Genomic DNA, 26,976 nt, shown 5'->3' on the forward strand with positions numbered 1-26,976 from the left:
TACAGAATTAGCAGTTGGAGGAGCGAGAAAACTTGGCGGAGACGAAACAGGACACCTAACTTCATAGAAGCTGTTTCAGCAAGAGATGAGATGTGAAGTTTCATGTTTAGATTAAGAGTAAAGGATAGACCTAGGATATTCAGTGTTGAAGATGGGAACAGTTGAGTGTCATTAAAGAGGGGATAGTTGTCTATGAACGTATGATGAAATAGTTTTGTGGACTGCAATTGTGATGAAAAAGAGTGGCAAGGGTAAAACATTTATGGATGAGGATTATAGATAGATTTAGGTAGCTTTGCTCACAAAGGAACTGCTACGTGTAGGCTTGGTGGCCTCTAGGTTGCTTCCTTAAATTTCTTATGTTCTTATGTAATGCAAAGTAATAACGCGAAGAATATGCAAGATGGCGTCAGGCTAAATAAGAGTAACGTAAGACTTTGACGCCTTTATTTATCAAATCAGAACCAGAATATCAGTGATGCCTATACTGGAAAATTCAGTTTTGTTTACAGTTGCTAAGGATACTTACAGAGTGGAATCTGCCTAGCAGGATGGGGATTGCAGGCAGGTAAATTATTACAAAATTATGACGAGTTATAACCGATAATAAAAAAAAAATATATATATATAGCCAATAAAAAGAAACTTAATCTTGAGAGTGGCGGTCGTACGTCCTTACAAAAACAAAATTAATGACATTTTCTGTGTTATATTATGAGATCCGAAATCCTCTTTCCCAATTTTGTTAATAAGTGGATATGCAGCCATTAACAACACATTCATAAGACGCCCTCGATGACCGAGTTCTGCACCCAATACTGTCACGTTGCTGACTGATTCTGTTCCATGCAGTGACGCTAACTAAAGATATTGAAATTGACCAAAAATATCCTAAATATTATACACAAAGTTTTAAGTTTCCTGCCACATTAGGTTTAAAAACCTGCTGTTTTTTTTTTTTTCTCTCAATCAGATTGATTTTCATCTTTTATATCTAACGGAAAAACCCGCTAAACTATCATCACTGGTTCTCTGTAGCAGATCCAACATTTAGAAGTAATGTAGCGTCATTGAACAGCTCCGACGAGACTTTGGTGGAAAGTGATCAGATTTGACTCTTTTATAAAACGTTGCTCTCTTAAACCTAGCAAAGCAGAACTATCTTCCTTGGAGATTCTCAATAACTTTTTTTTAAGTTGTAGGGTGTAACTGCCATTCACAGGGACAAACAGCGATGAACATCGTTAGGAGATCAGAATTGTTTGGCTCTAAATAGAATGGGAAGTGTTTGGACAAGGTGTGTATTGAGTCATAGTAGGGAGGCGATGGGAATGCCTTGCTTGTATCCAAAGATGTTTTTATGACTCCCTTGTCCAGCTTACTGTTCGGAGCAAATGTTATGTTTCCGTACTCAACGTCTTTAGTTGAGGGAATGTATTTTAGGAAGTCACATTCGAAAGACTTGCATAATCTGCTCCTTGTTTTAATGTGTCCCTCATGCTGCCAGCGTCGAATCCATCGATAGACTGTCGTGACGCTGGAGCCCGTGTGGCGTGCGATGGCGCGGAGAGACATGCCGCACCTCCACAGCAGCACGAACCTTGCTCGCTCCCAGCTGGTGGTTGGCTGCGCCCTCCGCCACATTTCCATTCTGTTAATGAAAGAACATCTTGTTGCTTTCAATTTGTGTTTAATTGTCAGAGCTGCACAGCGACGCCTTATCTGATCAATATCGAAAACCTTTAAACACTTAAGAAAAATAGAATCCAAATTGTGATCATCCTTGAGAATAGTTTCTTTGATATCAATGAGCTACATTTTTTTTTATCTCTTACTCATATAATCCAGTCAACAAAATGGTAACACTCCATAATTTGTTGGGTATTGAGGACACATATTTCAAAAATGCAAAATTCTGATTCCCTTAAAAATGAGTAGACGCTTCCGTGAGTGTCACAATCGGGATGAACGGTTACATAGAAAACGTAACGAACGATAACAAACGCCTTCAAACATCTTTCTAGTCATATAAGCTTTGCAAGTACCTTGGTACCGTTTGCCAAATGCCTTTCAACGAAGGAGTCCGGCAAACTGGCTGTATTTTGAATGAATTAGATAAATGTGAAAGTGCTTTGAAACAATGGGAGATGGTAATATAAGTATAATTTTGAACTGTGTATCAGATATAATGTAAGGAAAAAATGTATTAATGTAAAAAAAGAAAGTAATAATTCAAGTGTTTGAAGCATACTGTGTTACACCTTCAGCTTGATGGACACTGTCATGACTGCGATCTGGCAGCACTGCACTAGCCTCCTGCTGAGTGCGGACACAGGAGCCTTTGGATAAATCCGTCCCAGTCAAGGAATAAACAATGTCTAGAATCCTTGGTCCCAGTCATGTGGCTACCGAAAGCTCCTGCAATGTGTAAGTTACCCAAATAGTGAAATCTGTGCGATCATGAGAGCTATTCATCTCAGTGCTCATCTCGATTTTATTTATTCACGTGCTTTGAGTCATCAGCGAGTCTAATGTCTTACTAAAGGCGGGTTCACACTTGCCAATTTGCAACTAAAATTGCAAGTCGGTAGAGTTTCCGACTGAAGGGAGGCGGTGGCTTAGTGGATAAAACTGCGGTTACACTAGTCAACATAAACCTTGAACTCCAATAACAGGGTTGGACAAAAAGGCATCCATCCAATCATATCTTTGAGCGAATAGTTAGACGCACTCATGAGCGTCGAAATATGATCTGCCTGTGACTGCCTACCTCATAGCCTACTACAAGGCAAAATTAATAGCCTCCCTCCCGCTCTGTCCTGATGTTATCATATGAAGGTCTATAACATAAATACTCTAGAAAATAGAAAAAAAAACACTGAAAAATGCTACAAAATCATAAGCAACAAGTCATATTGCCTACCACGTGGCAGAGCATTTAAAGAGACCTTTAAAGTGCGTAAATAAAGGCGATTTAAGCATATAAGGAATTAAGATAGGAACTTGCCGTTTTCACAGAAAACTGTAGACATTTCAAGGATAACAGCAGTATTAATAACTCAATCTTGAGGTTTGGGCCCAAAAAGAGGGAGTAAATAACCTGACTAGGCCACTCCATTGAGACGAGGTGGGGACGCAAACCAAAACAATGGTAGTCAAATGAGAATTGGGTGATTGATAATATTTAATAACATGATACTCTTCTAATCCTATTTCAATGTTTTTATTGTATTTAAATATGTCTTGAACAAAAATTTAATGTCCAAGTTTTTTTTTCTTTCTATATATTGTAAATTTCCTTGTCAAATAATATAGTTCGTCAATTGTTTATCTTTGAATGCTCGTCTTTGGACAAAACCAACCGTATCACTTTGAGTCTCGTCTCACCAAGGATCCTAATGGATTCCGTCAAACATTGGACCAAATCCAACAAAACTGACAGGATCCAAGGTTTATGTTGACTAGTGTAACCGCGGCTTAAGGTGGTGAGCATGGGATCGGGCAGACGTCCACGCGTAGGTTCAGACCCCACCACATACCGCTTTGAAACTATGCCATTTGTCGAGTGGTTTAAAGTTACCTACATGTCACCATGATACCCAGGTTCTAGGTGGTTACACCCAAGATGCGCTTGGGTGGTGATATGGGCCCTAATGTGGGTACCACTGTAAATAAAATTGTCTGTGCCACTAATGGTTGGAAGCTGAACAGTGCTTCCTAAACACTCTCCAAGTGTTCCTACAGGCGCTATAGGCCGTAACATGAAAAAAAAAAAGAATATCGGTGCTTAGCGACTGGAGAAAGCAGTCGCAAAAAAAGACCAACATGTTAGTCTTGTTCAGTCGATTTGCGACTTTATTTACGTTGTGACGTCACTGAGTAAGGCTCAGTAAGCTTTGAAAATGTGGTGTCGATGTAGAGAAGATGCTAGAGTTGGTGAGGGAAAAAGAGCAAATCTGGGACCCTAGAAATGAATCATATAGCAAAAAAATCTTGCGCAAATCGTCAACGAAATAGCTACCACTCTCCAAGAACTGTTTCCCTCAATGCAGGATGTTGTTGGAGATGATGACTGAAGACTTGTCAAGATTTAATTTGATCGCAACTGTGCATAGTCTTCTTAAGATTAGTGTGAGGTAGACACTCCTTTCTTTCCTTCTACTGAGGCATTTTCTTTTCTGTTGACTCCTCCGGTACACCAAAAGAAGAGCAACCACTGCTTCAGTATCGTCACTGGAGGAAGACATCTTGGCGGGGCAGATTAGCGGTGTGCCTATCCACCACACATTATCATATGTTTACATATTATTATTATTATTATTTTATATTGCACTCATATATATATATATATATATATATATATATATATATATATATATATATATATATATATATATATATATATATATATTCATTCATCTACTCTGTATACTTATATTATTCTATTGTGTAGTATTTCTATATGTGCTGGCGGTTGCTCTTTCGCGTACTACTTTGTTTTGGCACCTCCTGCTAGCGCCAGGTCAGTTCCCTGTGTTGTGGTCTTTGCTTTCCTTCTGCAGATAGCGGAAGGACCTAAACCATAGACTCCATTAAGAAAGGACTGGAACGTCCCCTGCTCGGGGTTTTTAACTTGAGTCTGAAAGATTAACTTGATTCCTGGACTAAAATTACTTCTAGAAGGGCTAGAAACATGTTCTCTGGGTCAAAATGGGAGTTTTTGAGGACGATGGGTTCAATAGTAACATTTTCAACACCATCTGGGGTAATCGTCAAGGTCAAAAGGTCACATTTCAAGGTCAAATTTGTGAATTTTGGTCATTTTTGCTCGTTTTTTGTGTGTAACTCATAAATGGTGAGAGATGGCTGATTATAATACGAGGCAAGTCTGCAGAGCTGTCCAAATTTAATGTATATTGTCATATATCGTCCTTCAAGAAAGGACTGGAACGTCCCCTGATCGGGGTTTTTAACTTGAGTCTGAAGGATTAACTTGAGTCCTGGACTAAAATGACTTCTTGAAGGGCTAAAAACACGTTCTCTGGGTCAATATAGGGGCTTTTGAGGACGGCGAGTTCAATAGTTACATTTTCAACACCACTTGGGATCATCTTCAAGGTCAAAAGATCATATTTCAAGGTCAAAATAGTGAAATTTGGTAATTTTAGCTCGTTTTTGTGTGTAGCTCATAGACGGTGAGAGATGGCTGATTATAATAAGAGGCAAGTCTGTAGTTCTGTCCAAATTTAATATATATTGTCAAATATTGTATTAGTCAAACATTCCAAACAAGCCCTAAAACAATGAAGCACTAACACAAGAAATAAAGAACGGTATTTCTCATAACAACAAAACTCAAAGACATTAACATTTGATTAGAGGAACATCGCTAGATGGAGAGCTTTTCTTGCCTCCTGAGGCATCCCACAGCCTTTTCTTTGTCACTTACTTTGAGGACCTGAGCTTTCAATAGAATGTTAGCTAAAGTCGTACATGCTGCATTATTAGTAGCTAAAGGTGCATCGAAAAAAGATAACAATTCAGCAAAATGAAAGCGGCAATGCATTTTAGTCATGTCATGCAAATTATAGGCATTATGTACAAAAAAGACGGTTGAAATAGTTGGCACACTCAGTCCACCTCTATTCAAATGATCTAAGAGCTCAGATGATACCTCGTTACCATCTTCATCATCCATGATATCCTCCATACTAGTGCTATTACCATATTTATGAACAAGGTATCCAGCCAAATATACAACTTTATGCGTAAGGTTATCAGCAGACTTCAAGAGCTCCCGAGTGTCTTGAGGAGTGATCTCGTCAATGAGTTCACTTCGCTCATCTGGAGTTATGGAAGAAGTACAATTCTTGTCGCAATCAAACACACGAGAACTAGATTCTGGCATGTCATGCTTTAGAAGTGTCTGCAAATTTGTAACTTTTGCTGCAGCCATAATGTCAACTACATCAATGTAGAAGTTTCCACCACCACTTCTTTTCCTGGCTTGACCGAAAAACTTTTCCAAGGCTTCATCCATGAATATAGCAGAACGTAGTCAAAGTCTTTCTCTGCCAGAAGCAATTTGGCAGCAGCCACATTATTACGTGTAGACACAATGAATGCTTCAGCAGTTTGCTTAGTTAACTTCAGCTTACGACCACTACCTCCTTGCCATGCGTAGGTCGATATAATCTGGTAGGCGTCTTCCAACATAGTGAAAGATGTACAGTCTGCTGTCCAAGGCTGTCTGGATTCGTCACGTAGATGTCTAGCTGAGAAAAGGTCTTTCACATTCATCATCTTGAACCACTCACTCATTGTCTGGGTGAGAATGATGGTGCCTTCGCTGATGCCCAATGAATCCTTGAAGGTCTTTAACCCGTACAGCGTCAGCAGATCTGAGACTTTGTGATTTCGCCAGTGCTGGCCACATCATGGATTTTTTTTTTTTTTTTTTGCTAAACCAGTCTTAAATGATGTGAAACAAATGAAAATGACAGTCATTCCTTCCAGAACTTACTGGAAGTGGTATTAATTGGTGCGAGATATTTTGCGCTAAGGTTAGCGACTTAGCAAAGCCTTATGTGACTAGTTTATTCGCTTCCTCGTTTCTCACCAGTCGATCCCCGAGTTGGACACATGCATAATATCGTTCCTGAGTTGAAAGAAAAACAACATGTCATGTTTTGCTGTTTGGGAGCGCTTGTGGATAAAAAATAGACACGAGATATCGCGAGGGAGTGTTGCCTTTCACGGTGCAATTATTTTCCGAGTAATATGTACTTGTTTTTCCTTACAACAAAGCGACTGGAAAATTCTTATTTATGTCATACAAAGTTTTCACCACCGCAATATAAGTTACCAAAAACAACTGAAATGGTAAGAGTAACTAATGGAAATTACGCTTTGTTCATATTAGCGGAGTTGAGGCGTCAGTTTCCCGCTACACCTAGCTGAAGGCAGCAGAAACTGCTAGGGTTCAGAATTGTAATAAATAAATACAGGAAGCATTCATGTTAGCAGGGACGAGGAGGCAGCATGAGCAATGTCTACAGTGCATGATGGCAGTATAATGGTAGGTTTTGAGGACGCAATACCTCCGAAAACACGAGAAAGCTCGCCGACGTATCTCATACGGCTCTGACGCCCGGTTCGCTCAGAGTAGCCGACGTATCTCGTACGTCTCTGACGCTGTACGGGTTAAGGCAGCGACAGTCTTGTCATTGAACACCTGACATACTAAGGGTATGCTCTGGCGTTGAAGGCGTTTGGGGAAAACAGCGGTGTGCGTCAGCTTGGTTAAGCGAATAGGAGTAGCTCTGTCGATCTCATAAAGCTTCCGAATATCACTCCAGTAAGCTTTGTATTCATTACCATGTACAACAAATGAGAGTGTCTGGCCATCAACAGCAATCCAGTTGTTACGAACATTTTTGAAGATGTGCACGTAGTCGTACACTAAAACATAGATTGCTCTTGAATGGATAGCACTTGACAACTTCCAGGTCCTCAAAGTTTCGAATAAAGCCCTAAAATAAAATTAGAAAATACATAACATATGTCAATTTAAAAAGAATCAGGCATCAAGTCTCTCAGACTCAAGTTAAAAACCCCGAGGTCGTGACGTTTCAGTCCTTCTTTAAAGGAGTCTATGACCTAAACACAATATTAAAGGAAAGGAGGACCTACAAGCGATATAAAACCTGAAAAGGCCACAAGAAGATGAAGAGTTAAGGCGGGTTCACACGTACCAATTTACGACCGAAATTTCAAATCGCTAGAAGTATCGATTGAGCCCTTCCAGTCGGAAGACATCACACATAGCGACTGGAAAGTATCAACTAGTTAGCGCCTTGGCGGAAAGTGAATATAAACAAAACAGCTACCCGCCAAGATGTCTTCCTCCAGTGACGATGCTGAAGCTGTGGTTGCTCTGCTTTTGGCGTACCGGAAGAGTCAACAGAAAAGAAAATGCCTGTGGATACGCCCCTGGCCAAGTAGAAGGAAAGAAAGGAGTGTCTACCACACACTAATATTAAGGAGACTGTGCACAATTGCGATCAAATTAAATTCTGACAAGTCTTCAATCCTCACCTGAAACACCCTGCATTGAAGAGTGGTAGCTATTTCATCAAATGACGATTTGCACAAGCTTTTTTTTTTTTCTTTACTGTATAATTGATTTCTGGGGTCCAAGATGTGTTCTTTTTCCCTCACCAACTCTAACATCTAACACCTGGAGACCACATTTTCAAAGCTTACTCCGTGACGTCACAACGTAAATAAACTCGCAAATCAACTGAACAAGACCAACTTGTTGGTCTTGTTTTGTGACTGGTTTTTCCAATCACTAGGCACCAATATTCAGTCGGAAACTCTACCGACTTGCAATTTCAGTAGTAAATTGGCACGTGTGAACTCGCCTTAGACGTACACGTAAATCATTCTGGCTTAGGGCAGGGCTCGGATACGCGCACATACTCTCGCCTATGTATTCATTCTGGCAATAAAATAACTATATCTACAAAGAGGACATTGGAGTTTGTCTTTCTCCACCTGCATAAGGTGGACACTGTCCCCTAAAACATTCTGCTGGCCGCTGTGTCCTACTCACAGTTTCGAAGAAAGAGCACTGTTCCTACCTCAGCGCTTATACGTGTGACGCTCCATTTATTATGTGCCTCCTTGCCAAGCCACGTGCCTCCCGTTCAAACCATGTGCTGCTACCTACAAGCCTGCCTTCCTGCTAAAGCAACTGCTACGCAAGTGTGCTCTGCGCCACATCATACAGCCTGCTCTGCGCTATCTCTTGTGAGCCTTAATCAAGGGAGTTTTGTTGTTGACACCACGTGCTCCCTGCTAGACTGCAAGTTCCGTGCTCCTGCCAGCTCTTGCTGCCTGCTCCTGTGCAGTCTGTCTCTGCAGCACTCTGTTCCATGTGCCTGCTTGCTCCTGTCGTTCCTGCGTCTGCACCATCATTCCAGTGCTAAGGGCTTCGTTTTCCTGCATGTGGACTTAATTTCGGCTGCCCTCATCCTAGCCCCTACTTGCCAGCCTCACCCCGCCGCCCATGCCTGGCTTCGCCGACGTCCACTCTCTGGTCCCAACCATCAGTAACTGCTGCTATGTGTCATCTGCCTGCTGTCCACCAGTGCTTCCATGAGTTGATGAAATCTTACCCTAGATTCGAGTGTTTTACCCTAGATTGTCGAAGTAAAAAGTGTCACTTATTCGCAGGTAACATCGTTAAATGGGAGAGATTGTAGGCACTAATCGAGAAGTTAGCAACACCCTCCTTCTCCACCTCCTCTCAAATAACCAATACCACCACAGTGGAACAGTGTAACATCATCACCCTCATCACCAGCATTATCATCATCAACATCACTGGCATCATCATCAACGGCCTCATTATCATCCTCATCACTCAGCACACTGTCACCAACCGACATGTCAACACCCACCCGACATACCACACACATACGAAGCTCGCCTCATCACCACACAACTCCAGACAACACACACAGCTGCATGACCCTCGTCATAACAATATATATAAAACAAATTACCTTATAGAATGGAAATGAAGTTATTCCTTTTGATTATGGGAAAAGGCCACCTTTACGTAGATTCCAGCTGGTATACAGTTTTAAAATAGCACTACAGCCACTACTGCGGCTGTTCTGTGTGGACTCGTCCTCGCAAGTGACTGACTCTGTGTGTGAACTGTGATCTAACCGTCCGAAGGTCCAAAACGTGTACGCGTAGTAGACGGGTGAGTGGAGACTGGGGAGAAAGGGGATGGGGTGGGGAGGTGAAGGGATGATACAAGTCACGGGGATGATTGTGTACATGAATCGAATATGAAAGAAAACCAGCCTGCCACCAGATTGACACCATTCCAAGCACACCTATCCATAGGACGGCAGATTACCCTAAAATTACCCTAGTTTATGCATTACCCTAAACACTACCCTAAGAAGGGTCCAATTACCCTAGTTTAGGGTATTTTACCCTAAAATGGAAGCCTTGCTGTCCACATGGTTGCCCTTACTGCTGCCACTGCCATGATTGTTACTGCCCCTGACTGCCACTGCCATTATTACCACTACTGTTCCTGCCTGCTTGTGCTACTGTACTTCTTAGTGCAGGGGTTCTCGACCTAGGGTACGCGTACCCACCCAGGGGTACGTGGCAGGTTTCTCAAAATACTTCAGTTTTGAATAACTGCAAACCTGTTTGTAGTATTTAAAGTGGCCTACATGTGCTGGGCTAGATGTGCCCTCCAGTAGAACCAGGACACGTTAACGTTAAGAAGGTAACTCTTGGAGTTTTGTCACTTGAGAGAAAGCTTTCTTGGATTACAGATGCCACACAACCTTGCAAACCTATAGTATTTAGTTCTGATTTATTACCTATCACTGTTACTAGTTACAGGTTGCAACTAGCTGCAAACAGCAGTAGTTCACTGCCACAATGATCGAAAACTTTTTGATATAGTTCCGTTTTGGTATATAAATGTTTTGCATGCTAGTTACCTAGTGTTTCCCTGTGAAGTACTAGTTCCTACTGACTCTACCTCATAGTGACTTACTCATATTAACTGAAAATTTTGTTCCACATATATAACACACTTTAAACTTAATAAACTAAGTCAATAAACCATGCATTTATTTTTACCCTTCCTGACGCTGCATTGTGGGCAAGGGGTACGTAAGCAATACTGAAAGACTTCAAGGGGCACATAAGTTTATAAAGGTTGAGAACCCCTGCCTCAGTGCCACTACCATGCCTACCACTATTGCCACACGTCTTATACGCCTAAGAATGTTTGTAAATGTGTATTTTAGGACAATTTCCCCAATGTGTTGTGTATTTTTGTTTCTGCTGTCCCATGGGTGTGTGTTATTTATCACATGGGAGGGATATCTCTTCCAGGAGTTGGCTTTATAATATTGTCTTTTTCTACATTACACTCAGAATATTTATCTTTCTCTACACTCTCAGAATGACTTTTTTTTATGCAGTAGGCTACAGTATCTTTGTATTTATCAGTAGTTAGCTTCACAATTATTTATTTTCGTGCAGTCAATCTCAAAATTATTTATTCTTATGCAGTGACTCCAGAATGTTTATATTTCTCGGCAGTAACCCTCTAAATGACGTATTTTCATGCATCAAGTATCTAAATTATTTATTTTTAGGCATTAAGCTTCAGAATGTTTTTCTTTCTAAGCAGTAATTGCTTCCATTGTTTTATTTCTTGGGAGTAATTTTCACATTGTTTATCTTGTAATAAAACAAGCTTCAGAAATACTGCATTTTTCCTGCAGTGATCCTCCACATGTTTTATTTCTATTCAGTCATTTTCATAATGTTTAATATTTTTATGGCACAAGCTTCATAATATTTTCTTTCTATGCAGTGAGCTACAAAATGTTTGATTTCTATGCAGTAATTATCACAATGTTTATGTTTATATGCACCAAACTTCAGGATATTTGCATTTTTCATGCAATAAGTTTCAAAATGCTGTATTACTATGCAGTATCGTTCACTTTGCTTGCATTTTGATGCACCAAGCCTCAAGATATTTGCATCTTTCATGCAGCAAACTTCATAATGTTTTTATTTTCATAATATGAACGTCACAATATTTGCATTTTTCATTGAGCATGTCTTTCATTATCCTTAACACTTTTTGGCCTATGAAGGTTGCATTTACATTATATTGATCTCTTTTGCCTGATGTTAGGTTGAGTTACTATGCATTTATGTCTTTTGCCTCACGTTACGTTGAGTTGCGTCACATTTAGCTTGTGTGCCGCATGTCGGTTGAGTATGTCATGCGTTTATCTTTTTTCCTCATGCTAAATTAATGAAATTGAATTATCTTTTCTTCTCCATTGTTTGGTGTCCCAGGAGTGTTGCCAGCTTTGTTTCTTGGGAGGGATTTATAAACTGTTTTGCCCAGATGGACGCCTTTCGGCAGGGCAGGATGCGAACTTTTCTTTCCATGTACTTTTTGTTTTTTCTCATTCTGTGCAGTAACACAACTTAGTTGCATCCTCTATCCATATTGTATTTCTTATATACATTAGATATAACTATAAATTTTCTATATACAGTAGGCCCTCAACATTCGCGAGGGTTAGGGGTTCGAGAACTTGGCGAAAGTTGAAAATTCGCGAATGTTTGGCGCGCATATTACATGTACACATAATGTTCACTCAACATAACAATAGGGTTTCCTTTAGTTAATATTAGTGTTTCCTTTACCCAGCAATAATGTTTCCTTCATCAAAGGCTCACTTGCTTGTGTACCCACACTCGAATCTTCTGAGATTTCCACCGTCTGGCTTCGACTCAATAGTCACTCTATAGCTAAATTTATCTGTCCTGTCCATTTCTCACCTAACTCCTCTGGCAATAGCAAATTCTTTGACTATTTAACTTTCAAAGTGGAGCACATTCTGTCCCTCTACCCTTTCGCGTAGATCGCCATTCTTGGAGATTTCGATGTTCATCACCAGCTTTGGCTTTCCTCTCCCTTCACTGACCACCCTGGTGAACTAACCTTCAACTTTGCGCTATCCTCCATTACCTAGAGCAACTGGTGCAACACCCTACTCGTATTCCTGACCGTCTTGGAGACACTCCCAACATTCTTGATCTCTTCCTTACCTCTAATCCTTCTGCTTATATATATATATATATATATATATATATATATATATATATATATATATATATATATATATATTTTTTTTTTTTTTTTTTTTTTTTTTTTTGTTGGGGCGGGTTTGTTTGTTTGTAGGAGAGAGGGCCAGCCAAAGGCATAAAAATATTTATTATAAAAAAGGCCCACTTGGGTGCTGGTTCTCTAGAAGATAGAAAAGCGTTATCCAAAATTAGGAGCAAATGTCTTGATACCTCCCTCTTAAAAGAAGACAAATCGTAGGAAGGCGGAAATACAAAAGCAGGTAGGGAGTGCCAGAGTTTACCAGTTTATGCTGTTACCCTATCTTCTCCGTTGGGCTCCTCTGATCACAATCTCATTTCTGTATCTTGCCCTGTTTCCCCAAACCCTCCTCAGGATCTCCCAAAGCGGAGGTGTCTCTGGCGTTTTGCGTCTGCCAGTTGGGAGGACCTGAGGAGGTATTATGCTGATTTTCCCTGGAATGATTACTGTTTCCGTGTCAGGGACACCCATCTCTGTATGCTGAACGCATAACAGAGGTTATAGTGTCTGGCATGGAGGCGTACATTCCTTATTCTTTTTCTCAACCTAAACCTTCTAAACTTTGGCTTAACACAGCCTGTTCTCGTGCTATACATGATAGAGAGGTTGCCCACAAAAGGTACTTGAGTCCTCCATCTCCTGAATCTCATGCACTTTATATTTCTGCCCGAGATCTGGGCTTGTCGCTCCCTCTCCTCCTCCCTCTGACTATTTCATGCCTACAATTAAAATTCTTCGTAATGATGTTTTCCATGTCCTCGCTGGCCTAAACCCTCGGATGGCTTATGGACCTGATTGGGTCCCTCCTTATGTACTCAAAAACTGTGCTTCTGTGCTTGCACCTTCCCTGTATGGCCAAACTCTTTCAACTATGTCTATTGACTTATACCTTTCCTTCTTTGCTGGAAGTTTGCCTACATTCAACATGTTCCTGAAAAGGGTGACCGCTCTAATCCTTCAAACTACTGTCCTATAGCTTTTATATCTTGCTGGTCTAAAGTTTTTGAATCTATCCTCAATAAATATCTGTCACTTAACAATCTTCTATCTGATCGCCAGTATGGCTTCTGTCAAGGTCGCTCTACTGGTGATCTTCTGGCTTTCCTTACTGAGTCTTGGTCATCCTCTTTTAGAGATTTCGAAGAAATTTTTGCTATCGCATTAGACATATCAAAAGCTTTTGATAGAGTCTGGCACAAAACTTTGATTTTCAAACTGCCCACCTACGGTTTCTGTCCTTCTCTCTGCAACTTTATCTCAAGTTTCCTTTCCGACCGTTCTATTGCAGCCGTGGTAAACTGCCACTGTTCTTCTCCTAAATCTATTGATAGTGGTGTTCCTCAGGGTTCTGTCCTGTCACCTACTCTCTCTTTCTATCATTCATTAATGATCTTTTTAACCAAATTTCTTACCTTATCCACTCCTACGCTGATGATACCACCTTACATCTTTCCACATCCTGTCAGAAAGTCAACAGATTACGCAGGGACACCACAGAACGCCTTACTTCTGATCTTTCTAAGATTTCTGATTGGGGCAAAGAAAACTTAGTAGTTTTCAATGCCTCAAAAACTCTTTCCTTCATCTATCAACTCTACACAGCCTTCCAGACAACTACCCCCTCTTCAATGACACTCAACTCTTTCCCTCTTCTGCACTGAATATTCTAGGCCTGTCCTTTACCCATAATCTAAACTGGAAACTTCACATTTCATTTCTTGCTAAAACAGCTTCTATGAAGTTAGGCGTTATGAGGCGTCTCCGCCAGTTTTTCTCGCCCTTCCAACTGCTAACTCTTTGCAAGGGGCTTATCCACCCCTGTATGAAGTACTCATCGCATGTTTTTTTTTTTTTTTTTTTTATACCATGTGGGTTTTTCACGGGAATTTATGGGCTAAAGGGGATACTTTTTTATGGTACCTCCTATCTCAAAGCCCACCCGCTAAGAAACCGTTGCCCCGAGTGAGAAAGCCCAACCTACACTCAGACCGTGGACAGGACTCGAACCCGTGCGCTTGAAGACCCCTCGGACCCCAAAGCACGCATGGTTCCACTCACACATCTTTATTAGATAGGGTGGAATCAAAAGCTTTTCGTCTCATCAACTCCCCTTCTCTGACTGACTGTCTTCAGCCTCTTTCTCACCACCGAAATGTTGCATTTCTTTCTATCTAACCGAAACACAGTTGTCTGTGACTACTGACAGCAGCCCCTTTTCTGTTCCCTCCTACTTGCTCTATCCTCATTTTCAATCCAAAGCTGGATGTTGCGCATACGTGCGTAACGACACCACTTGCTCTCGTGCCCACAATCTTGAATCTTCAGAATTTTCTACCATCTGGCTAAGACTTCAATGTCACTCTCTAACTAAATTCATCTGTGCTGTATACCTCTCACCTAATTCCTCTGACTATGTAAAATTCTTTGACTATTTGACTTCCAAGGTGGAGCACATCTTATCTCACTTTCCTTTGCTGAGATCTCCATTTTAGGGATTTCAATGTTCACCACCAGCTTTGGCTTTCATCTTCTTTCACTGACCAACCTGGTGAACAAACCTTCAACTTTGCTATCCTTCATGACCTAGAGCAGCTAGTGAAGTTCCCTACCCGTATTCCTGACCGCCTTGGAGACACGCCCAACATTCTTGATCTTTTCCTAACCTCCAACCCTTCTGCTTACTCTGTTAAACTTTCCTCTCCGTTGGGCTCCTCCGACCACAATCTAATTTCCGTTACCAGTTCTATCACTCCAGTGCAGCCTCAGGACCCGCCTAAGCGGAGGTGCTTCTGGCATTTTAACTCTGCTAAGTGGGAGGAACTAAGGCAGTACTATTCTGATTTCCTTGGGATGATTATTGTTTTCATGTCAGAGATCCTTCTCTTTGTGCCGAGCGCATAACAGAGGTGATTATCTCTGGCATGGAGCTATACATTCCTCATACTTTCTCTAACCCTAAAGCTAAAAAGCCTTGGTTTAACTCTGCTTGTTCTCGTGCTGTCAATGATAGAGAGGCGGCTCACAAACGGTTCCGTAGCCATCCAACTGCTGAAACTCATGCCCTATATATTTCTGCCCGTAATCATGCCAAATCTATTCTCCAACTTACTAAAAACTCTTTCATCAATAGAAAATGTCAAAGTCTTTCCAATTCTAACTCCTCTCGAGATTTCTGGCATCTAGCCAATAATATCTCTAACAACTTTACTTCTTCGTCTTTCCCTCCTTTACTTCATCCAGATGGCTCTACAGCTGTCTCTTCTTTTCTAAAGCTGAACTCTTCGCTCAAACCTTTGCTACCAACTCAACTTTGGATGATTCTGGGCATATTCCTCCTACTCCTCCACCCTCTGACTACTTCATCCCTAAAATTAAAATTCTTTATAAAGACGTTTTCCTGGCCCTCTCTGGCCTTGATTCTCGGAAGGCTTACGGTCCGGATGGAGTCCCTCCTGTTGTTCTCAAAACTGTGCTTCCGAACTCGCTCACTGCCTGGTCAAACTCTTTCATCTGTGTCTCTACTTCTATTTATCCTTCTTGCTGGAAGTTTGCTCACATTCAACCTGTCCCTAAAAAGGTGACCACTCCAATCCTTCTAACTACCGCCCTATAGCTTTGATTTCCTGCCTTTCTAAAGCCTTTGAGTCTATCCTTAATAGGAAGATAATGAGGCATCTATCAGCTCACAACCTTCTCTCTGATTGCCAGTATGGTTTCCGTAAAGGCAGATCTACTGGTGATCTTCTTACTTTCCTAACTGAATCTTGGTCATCCTCTTTAGGGACTTCGGTGAAACCTTTGCTGTCGGCCTTGACATATCGAAAGCCTTCGATAGAGTCTGGCACAAATCTTTAATTTCTAAACTACCCTCCTACGGATTCTATCCTTCTCTCTGTACCTTCATCTCCAGTTTCCTTTCCGATCGTTCTATTGCTGCTGTAGTAGACGGTCACTGTTCTTCCCTAAAACTATCAACAGTGGTGTTCCACAGGGTTCTGTCCTATCACCCACTCTCTTTCTATTATTCATCAATGATCTCCTAAATCTGACTCAATGCCCTATCCACTCCTATGCTGATGATACCACCTGCATTATTCAACAGCGTTCAACAGACGCCCAACCCAACAACAATTAAATGACTCAAGGCGAGATGCTATAGGACGCCTAACTTCTGATCTTTCACTTGTTTCTGATTGGGGCAGAGAAAACCTGGTTTTGTTCAATGCCTCAAAACTCAATTTCTACAACTATCTACTCGACATAACCTTCCAGACAACTATCCTCTCTTCTTCAATAACACTCAACTTCCCCTCTCCTCTACATTAAACACACTCGGTCTATCCTTCACTAAAAATCTAAACTGGAAATTTCACATCTCTACTCTTGCTAAATCAGCTTCCAAGAAGTTAGGTGTCCTATGGCGTCTTCGTCCATTTTTCTCTCCCTCCCAGCTGCTTGCTCTGTACAAGGGCCTTATCCGCCCGTGTATGGAGTATGGCTCTCATGTCTGGGGATCCACACACAGCTTTACTAAACAAGGTGGAATCTAAAGCTTTTCGTCTTATCAACTCTTCTCCTCTAACTGACTGTCTTGATTCTTTAAGTCACCGCCGCAATGTTGCATCTTTATCTGTCTTCTACCGCTGTTTTCATGCTGTCTGCTCTTCTGAACTTGCTAACTGCATGCCTTCCCCTCCTGCGGCCTCGCTGCACAAGACTCTCTACTTCTTCTCATCCCTATTCTGTCCATCTTCCTAATGCAAGAGTTAACCAGTATCTTCACTCCTTCATTCCCTACACTGGTAAACTCTGGAACTCTCTACCTGTGTCTGTATTTCCACCTGCCTATGACTTAAACTCTTTCAAAAGAGGAGTGTCAAGACACCTCTTACGTTAACTGGACCCTCCTTTTAGATTTTTTTGTTTTTTCTCTTTCTACTTTCCTCTTAACAGGGCCTGGCAACCAGCGGGATTTTTTTTTCCAACACTTTGTTTTCCCTTGGCCAGTGCCCTTGTAATGTAAAAAAAAAAAAAAAAAAAATCTTTTATCGCTGTTTTCATGCTAACTGCTCTACTGATCTTTATAACTGCATGCCTCCCCTTCTCCTTCGCCCTCTCTGCACAAGGCTTTCTTCTTCCTCTTATCCCTATTCTGTCCAACTCTTTAACGCAAAAGTTAAACAGTACTCTCAATCATTCATACCTTTCTCTGGTAGCCTCTGGAATTCGCTGACTGCTTCTGTATTTCCATTTTCGTACGACTTGACTTCTTTTAAGAGGGAAGTTTCAAGACATTTGTTCTTTAAATTCAGCTAAATTTTTTACCATTCTTCAAGGGAACCAGCATTTCTAGTGGGCCTTTTTTTTTTTTTTTTTTTTTGTTGCCTTTGGCTGGTTTTTAACTTCCATAAAAAAGTACATAAGCAGGGAGTTCCAGAGTTTGCCAGAGAAAGGGATGCATGACTGAGAGTACTGATAACTCTTGCGTTCGAGAGGTGTACAATTTAAGAAGTGTTGGATTCAGAAAGTGTGAAATTTGTACGTTTCCTTGTTCTACTCACCTTCACTTTGTTTACAGCTTTACGTCATCCCAGCATCAATATAAATGTCTACAAAACTTTAGGATGACAAATTACCTTTTTCTTATTTGATTTTCTTCGCATGAATAGTATATTTATATCTATTGAGACAATACTTAAACTCAAGACATGATTGTTGAAAAACATCCATATCTGCACGAAAAAAAAAAAAGTAATAGAGAAAGCAGTGGCACAATGCTAGTGAATACAGATACTTTACCTTGGATTCTATGTATGTGTCGGTTGGGAGGACAAGAAGGATCTCTCGCCACAGCAGGGTCGCCACTCGCCAGCCTCAGGAGCTCTGCACGGCTGGAGGCTCAGGGAATTAGACTGCAAATGAAATTCAACATTTGGCCACTCTGTTTTTATCATTTCTAGGGATCAATAGCGGCTCCTTATTCGTCCGTGACACTTGGAGGGTTTTCCAATGTCAGGCTGTGATTGGAGTGTTCCAGGCAACACAGAAAATGTCGTGTAAATTATCAAAACTTCTCACCATTGTAATAATTTCTTTACTGTTTTGTTTATTTTTTTTCAATTATTTATTTATTCCCTTATTTATTCATACCTATGTAGACAAAAAGTGTGTGTGTGTGTGTGTGTGTGTGTGTGTGTGTGTGTGTGTGTGTGTGTGTGTGTGTGTGTGTGTGTGATAATGATAATAATGAATGAATGATAATTAATAATGATAATAATAATAATAATAATAATAATAATAATAATAATAATAATAATATTATTATTATTATTATTATTATTTTAATAATAATGGTAATAATAATAATAATAATAATAATAATAATAATAATAATAATAATAATAATAATAATATTATTATTATTATTATTATTATTATTATTATTATTATTATGTTATTATTATTATTATTATTGTAGTAGTAGTAGTAGTAGTATAATAGTAGTAATAGTAGTAGTAGTAGTAGTAATAGTAGTAATAATAATAAATAATAATAATAATAATAATAATAATAAATAATAATATAATAATGATAATAACAATGATATTAATAATAATGATAATAATAATAATGATGATGATGATGATGATAATGATAATAATGATAATAATAATAATAATAATAATAATAATAATAATAATAATAATAATAATAATAATAATAATAATAATAATAATAATAATAATAATAATAATAATAATAATAATAATAATAATAATAATAATAATAATAATAATAATAATAATAATAATAATAATAATAATAATAATAATAATAATAATAATAATAATAATAATAATAATAATAATAATAATAATAATATAATAATAATAATAATAATAATAATAATAATAATAATAATAATAATAATATTATTATTATTATTATTATTATTATTATTATTATTATTATTATTATTATTATTATTATTATTATTATTATTATTATTATTATTATTATTATTATTATTATTATTATTATTATTGTTATTATTATTAGTACTAATAGTAGTTGTAGTAGCAGTAGAAGTAGCCAGTAGAAGTAGTAGTAGTAGTAGTAGTAGTAGTAGTAGTAGTAGTAGTAGTAGTAGTAGTATGATCATTATTGTTATCGTTATTATTTTTTTATTACTATCGTCATTATTAATTAAAAATTTGTCTGTCTATCTATTTGTGTGCCGCTTATAGAAAAATTACACGAGACATTTGAGCACCAATTCACGTCCACTATAATATCTGATGAGTATGGAAACAGTAACTACCAAGCACATTGTTTGCAGCTCACTGCAAGGCGCCCTGCAGGAATTACGATGGGTTTTTGTCGTCGCCCTTAATTCAAATACAGCCGATCAAAACTAAATTTGGCGCTTGGACTTTTACAACTCGGTGAAAGGATATGTAAAGCTAATTTTTCATTGTTTTTTCAATTTATTTTGTTTCATTGTTTTTTTTTTTTTCAATTTGTAGAGCACCACATCTCCTTTCATAAACATCATAAGCTTTTCTTCACCGAAACGTTGGTGTCTGAGAAAGGTAACTGAACCTATTGTCTGTTCCGTCCTACATTCTCTGTCCTTATTTTCATTCTAAATCTGGATGTTGCATCTATGTGGGTAACGAATTAACGATCATGTGGCCACGCTGTTAAATCTTCCGAATTTTCTACCATCTGGCTATGACTGCAACCACTCTCAAACTAAAATCATATGATTTTAATGTCTTTAACTATAAAAAAATAATCTTTAGCTATTTAATATCCACAGTGACTTTCTTCCCTTTTGCAAAGATTTTAACCATCAGCTTTGCCTTTCCTCTCGCTTCACTGACCAACCAGACCAAACCGGATAGCTAACCTTCCTTTTGTTATCAACCACGATCTAGATTCTAGAGCAACCCCCTACTCGTATCCTTGACCATCTTGGAGATCTAACTCAACATTCATGACATTTTGCTGTCACCCTGCCTTTGCCATTGTGATTCTCTCACCATTACTTTATACCTGTATTTTGTCATATTACTCAATTATTCCTTTTCAGGATTCCTTAAAGAGTAGGTGTCTCTGGCATTTTCTCTCTGCTACTTTTTTTTTAATGTAAGAGGGACACTTGCAAGGCTTGCAAAGCAACAAAAATGTGCGAAAAAATAAAGCCCACTGAGAATACCAGTTCCTAAAGAGAGGCCAAAATTTCTTACTCATAGGCTCGATTTTTTCTAACGTGATGTTAGTTGTAGTAATATTACTTAGATGTAACCTAGGAAAGCACTTACCATTATACTAATATACATAATTTACACTCATACATCTGGCAGCCACACCTATCCACAATCCTCAGAAGGGTTGCACCCAGACCGAGGAGAGGACACACACCGAGTTACCCAGGATTGTTTTGTTCCCTGTAGCCAGTTAAGAACAATACATGTGTTGATTGTCTCCTGGACTTTACTTCAAGCTCCTTGATACTGACAGCTTCATCAACACACGCAAATACTTATCTATAGGGCTCTGTAAGGACCCACCTACATGGCGCAGTGAGTCCCCGACTTGTGGACAGACGCTTCCCCAGTGTGTTTTGTCACTCTTTCCGTCTCCAGACTACAGACTACAGTTCTGTGGTGTGTTACGTGCCCGTGGCATAGTGCAGTGATACTGTGTTTCTTGTGCAGTGTTAACAGTGTCTAGTGTAGTGTGGTGGTGTTTTTCCGGTGAACCAGGAGAAAACGGAGCTTCTGTCATACATTCCAGCGCTTGCTAGGAGTGTGAGGGACACATAGGCAACTGCCGGAAGCAAAGATTCTATAATACGAGGCACAGATAACAGTAGATTTGGATTTGACAAGAAAATCGCCGCGCTGCAGTAACGTACCCAAAGCCGGAGAACGGACCTTAAATTTCAAACCTCGAAATCTCAGCTCCTAGCCAACATGAATCTATGAAAATCACTGTGAAGCAAGCTAACTGTGTTTAATTCAATGCCTGAAAGCGATATCTAAATCCAAACAAGCGTGTCATTGTACCGCTCTGTTATACGAGTCATACACGAGAATTTATATAGTACCAGGTGGATGTTTAAATACAACTTTAAGCTTACAGCTGTATTTCAAACACAAAATGCAAAATTTGCATCACTTATAATTTACTTTACATGATTTGGCTGTCCACTTGCTCATCTCTTCTTCACACTTGTAAGTTCACGCCTCTTGTCATCACTCTGTGACCGTGTGTTACTTCCTGTGGCGACACCAGGTTTGCGCTTGGCGTGGACATCACTGTTAGTGTTTTACTATCCCACCCCTTATATATGTCACAGATGTTGCACTAGCGTACTCTATATAATTTCATTACAGATCACGCGGGGACGCCACGGAACGCCTGACTTCCGATCTTTCTAAGATTTCCGATTGGGGCAGAGAAAATCTAGTAGTTTTCAAAGCCTCAAAAACTCAATTCCTCCATCTATCAACTCGACACAACCTTCCAGACAACTATCCCCTCTTCTTCAATGACACTCAGCTGTCTCCCTCTTCCACAATGAATATCCTCGGTCTGTCCTTTGCTCATAATCTTAACTGGAAACTTCACATCTCATCTCTTGCTAAAACAGCTTCTATGAAGTTAGGTGTTCTGAGGCGTTTCCGACAGTTTTTCTCGCCCCTCCAACTGCTTACTCTGTATAAGGGCCTTATCCGTCCCTGTATGGAGTACTCTTCGCATGTTTAGGGGGTTCCAGTCACACAGCTTTGCTTGATAGGGTGGAATCGAAAGCTCTTCGTCTCAACAACTCCCCTCCTCTGACTAACTGTCTTCAGTCTCTTTCTCACCACCGAAATGTTGCATCCCTTTCTATATTTTATCGCTATTTTCATGGTAACTGTTCTACTGATCTTGCTAAATGTATGCCTCCCCTCCTCCTGCGGCCACGCTGCACAAGGCTTTCTTCTCAACCATTCATCTCTTTCACTGGTAAACTCTGGAACTCCCTCCCTGCACCTGTATTTCCGAATTCCTACAACTTGTCTTCTTTTAAGAGGGAGGTATCGAGGCATTTGCCTTGAGATGTGCCGAAGAGCAACCTAAAACTTGAGACATCGCCTTCAACAGTGCATCGCTACAGATGGCTACCATCTTTCTGATGCCATCTTCAAAAAGTGATCACACAAACGGCATTGAATACTGATTCGAATAAAATAACAAATAATTCTAAGTATTGTTTTACTTTTCCTAATAGCCTATCAAAACTCGGGCATTTGATTTGCCCCTCCTGTATATATATATATATATATATATATATATATATATATATATATATATATATATATATATATATATATATATATATATATATATCAATTACGTGTAGAGTCTAATAAGGTTAAAGTGCTATGAATATGTGACAGACATGCTGTGTGAAGTTGCCACGGCCAGGATCTTCTGGCCACCGCAGGTGTTGGGGGTAAAGGCCGGCTCAGTCAGGTCATTTAAATCTTGTTGTTTCTTTTTCCTCTTCTTCATCGAGAGAGAGAGAGAGAGAGAGAGAGAGAGAGAGAGAGAGAGAGAGAGAGAGAGAGAGAGAGAGAGAGAGAGAGAGAGAGAGAGAGAGAGAGAGAGAGAGAGAGAGAGAGAGAGAGAGAGAGAGAGAGAGAGAGAGAGAGAGAGAGAGAGAGAGAGAGAGAGAGAGAGAGAGAGAGAGAGAGAGAGAGAGAGAGAGAGAGAGAGAGAGAGAGAGAGAGACGGTATTCGGAAGTGACCAGGTGACCTTCTTAATCCGATAATGACCTACTGTATACAAGGGAAAAGTTTGAGGAGGAATGAGATTTGAGGCGAATAAGGAATGTGCATGGGGATGCCACCTTAAAAGACAGCCATGAAGAATGTTTTTTTGAAGCAACGATAGCTTACTTATATTCTCATTACACTATTTATCAGTTCTCATCATAAGTGTTTTCCATGCAGATAACACAGCTTCATGTAACACTGTCTGTGCAGCATCAAATGCCCATTGAAAATTACCCTTCGGCTGTGGTACACCAAAGATCTGCAAAAAGTTTACTTTAAACTGGTTATAATCAAGTTTAGAACTTTAGGGTCAAATGTTGTAGCAGTCATAAGGTCACTAGCCAATGATCCAGGGACAAGATGAGAACGTACAAAGCTAATTTTGTCAGGTCCTGAATGAATTTGAGAATTAGTAAGAACATCCTCACATAGCTGTAAAAATTGAGCAGGAGAATATGTGTCAGTATCTTCACTGAATTTCTGAATGGAAGAGTCATGTTGTAGAAGTTTAATAGCTGGTGATGCTACAGATGTAAGAGGTAGTGTGACATTTGTAGTGGAGTAGAGTAAAAGTATTAGTAGCCATAGTAAGAGTTGTAGTAGTTATAGTAGGAGTTGCAGTAGCAGGGTCAGACATTATGACAAATTGTTGATGATAAGATTTACCACTACGTAAAAGCATACACAAAAAAAAAAAAAAATTATATATAGTTACCACTCAGAGAAATTGTGTTGGGCCACGTACAGGTGTGCTGTGTGTACACGTAGGTAAGCAATGACGACAACTTGAGTCACAGACAGGTTAGACAAGCACACTCAAAATACAGGTCTGCTAGACGCTCACTCTGTGAAAATTAACAATATTAGTACAAAAGTACTTAACAAGAACATAAGTGTATCAGGAGAAAATGAAATAAGATGAAATTATACTAAGTACACTTTCAAAATAATCAAGAGATATATTAATGATAATTTACACTATAAAATGAATAAAGTGCTGTATTAATTACGTTAATATAACTATAAATAAGAATGTAATGAAATAATTATGAAAAAGTTGACAAGTAAAATAATTATGGTATGTGCACAATAAAAGAAAACATGAACATAGGAGTTACCCCTAAAATATGACACAAAGAGAACTGCGTGTCAGGGCAGTCACGGAAAATAAATAAATAATGATATATGCACATATAAATAAGGAATCACAGCATATAATGTACACCAAAACATTAAAACATGCACAATAATGTAATAGCAGGCAGCACTGACAAAAAGATAATGTGTAGGTGTGTACTCACTGAAAAAAAATGTGTATTCTAGCAAAAAAATAAGTATTTGGTACCTTAACCAAGATAACAAATATGGCGTTTATCCAGAGCCAATCGGAAAGCTCCTATGTCATAGGCGACCAATCACAACACTTGGCATCACTGGAGGCCAATCAGAGCACTATGTTCAAAAGAGAATACAATATGGCGGCGGGTCCTTTGCGCGGGAACGCCAACTCACTCATGCACAAAAAATATTTATAGAAAAATAGCCATTATACTTAGAAAGTCTTACTCACGACAGGTGACACTTATTAAGTAGCAGAGATGTGTTGAGTAGTCCTCAGCTCCACTAAAACTCCTTAGGGCTGCAGAAGACTGGGCAGCAACAGACAGAGTGGTAGGTTGGGGCAAGGATGGATTTTGCTGTAGGCGCCGCAACAGCCAAGGTCATTTTGCGCCGCTACCAAAATTTAAATAGGACGAAAAAAAAAATTTTAAGAAAAATTAGAAAATAACTAAAAACAATTAAAAACAATACAATTAAAAGTTGCTAAAACACTAAAAAACACGATAAAACCAAATAAAACCTCAAAATGCATAAATAAAAATTCTAAAATTCACAAATAGGGGAGAAGGCCAACCTCCCCCAAAAAAACAAAAAGACACCGCTATCTCCATCGCGGCACCGATAGAGGTAGCGGTGTCAACCTTACTGTGATGACTGCCTGGTGCCACTTACAGTACGGCACCTACTTGTGGAGTGCCCTAGTTTAATAGACCTGCTCCCTGGTCAGGAGGTACCTTTGTGTAAGGTAAGTGTGACCTATACGCAATCGCGCCAATAAAGTCTGTGCACTACGGTCCCGGACATGGGTGTATGTCCAGTGAGGGATAGAGGAAGTAGTGATCTCTCCCATTTTTGAGGTTGCGACCCCAGTTAGCCATCTCCTCTGCCAAATTGCTGCAACTGCCTCACGAATTAGAGGAAATACATCTCAAAACGGAACAGGAGCAGGAGATGGAGCGCGACTTGCTACTTCTTTAGCGAGGCGATCTGCATGTTCATTCCCTGGAACACCTACATGACCAGGGACCCAACAGAACTCAACACGATATCCTCTTCTAGTAAGTAGATAGAACCACTCCAGGGGTGATAAAACCAAAGGGTGAAGGAAAATAAAAGAGGAGAGAGCAGTAAGAGCACTGCGACAGTCACTAAAAATTGTAAAAGACGAAACCGGGAGAGTAAAAATGATCTGTAAAGCTAGGACAATGGCAGACAGCTCCGCAGTAAAGACGGATGCCACCGAAGGAAGGCTGAAAGACCGATAAAAAGAGGGGAAAACCACACTAAACCCAACGCCTGCGTCAGATTTGGAACCTTCAGTAAAAACGGGAATGTCATCAGAATGGATAAAAAAAAAGTGTTCTAAAAACCGTGTGTGGGACAGAGCTGGCAGAAAATTCTTCTTGCCATCCATGGCAGGAGGGCATAATGAAACAACCGGAAGCTGCCAATAACCAACTCGTGGGAGCTGGAAAGAGTAGACAGGAGTGGGGTCGATCGACAAGTCCATCATGAGGTTTTCCACTCGAAGGGCAAAAGGTTTAGGTAGACTCGGTTGAGTGACATACGCCTGCGAACGCGAGTCCCGCAATATTGACAGACAAGGGACAGAATCAGGAAGACGGCCTGATGCACCAGGCCGTCAAGCTCACCCCTGGAGACAGGAAGCCGAGGAGGGAGATATAAACTGCAAATGGTGTAGAATCGTCCCATAAAGACCTTAACAGCAACCACCTAAAGGGGAGAGTTAAGTTGTTAAGGGATAACAGGTATATCTTTACGGACTAGAATAGCTGTGCCACCGTTGTGGCCCTGGTCAGGGAAAGGTGTGTTAAAAAAGGCACGATAGCCAGGAGGATTAGAATAAGTACTATCACCTAGCATAGTCTCTTGTAAAGCTACACAGGCTGGAGAGAACTCCGACAATAAAGCTCGGAGTTCCCCCCCCACAAGGCGCGAAGGCCTCTACAGTTCCACTGGAGAAGCTTGAAGATGGCTATTTAGGTGCAGTGGACGGGCGAGCCTTTTGAAGGGGTTGCCTGTGACTCACCTGACTA

The 26,976-nt window shown here is 39.8% G+C and overlaps 1 long non-coding RNA gene across 1 annotated transcript; it reads right to left on the reverse strand.

Moving 5' to 3' along the window:
* Positions 1–978: 978 nt before the first annotated feature.
* Positions 979–18,649, reverse strand: LOC123508273. Its single transcript, XR_006675901.1, has 2 exons — positions 18,545–18,649; positions 979–1,651 (listed from the first exon to the last, which is right to left on the reverse strand). It is a non-coding gene; the product is annotated as an uncharacterized LOC123508273 (long non-coding RNA).
* Between the last annotated feature and the right edge of the window lie 8,327 nt (positions 18,650–26,976).

The sequence above is a fragment of the Portunus trituberculatus genome, chromosome 24, assembly GCF_017591435.1.
Source record: "Portunus trituberculatus isolate SZX2019 chromosome 24, ASM1759143v1, whole genome shotgun sequence".
In the NCBI taxonomy this organism is placed as follows: domain Eukaryota; kingdom Metazoa; phylum Arthropoda; class Malacostraca; order Decapoda; family Portunidae; genus Portunus; species Portunus trituberculatus.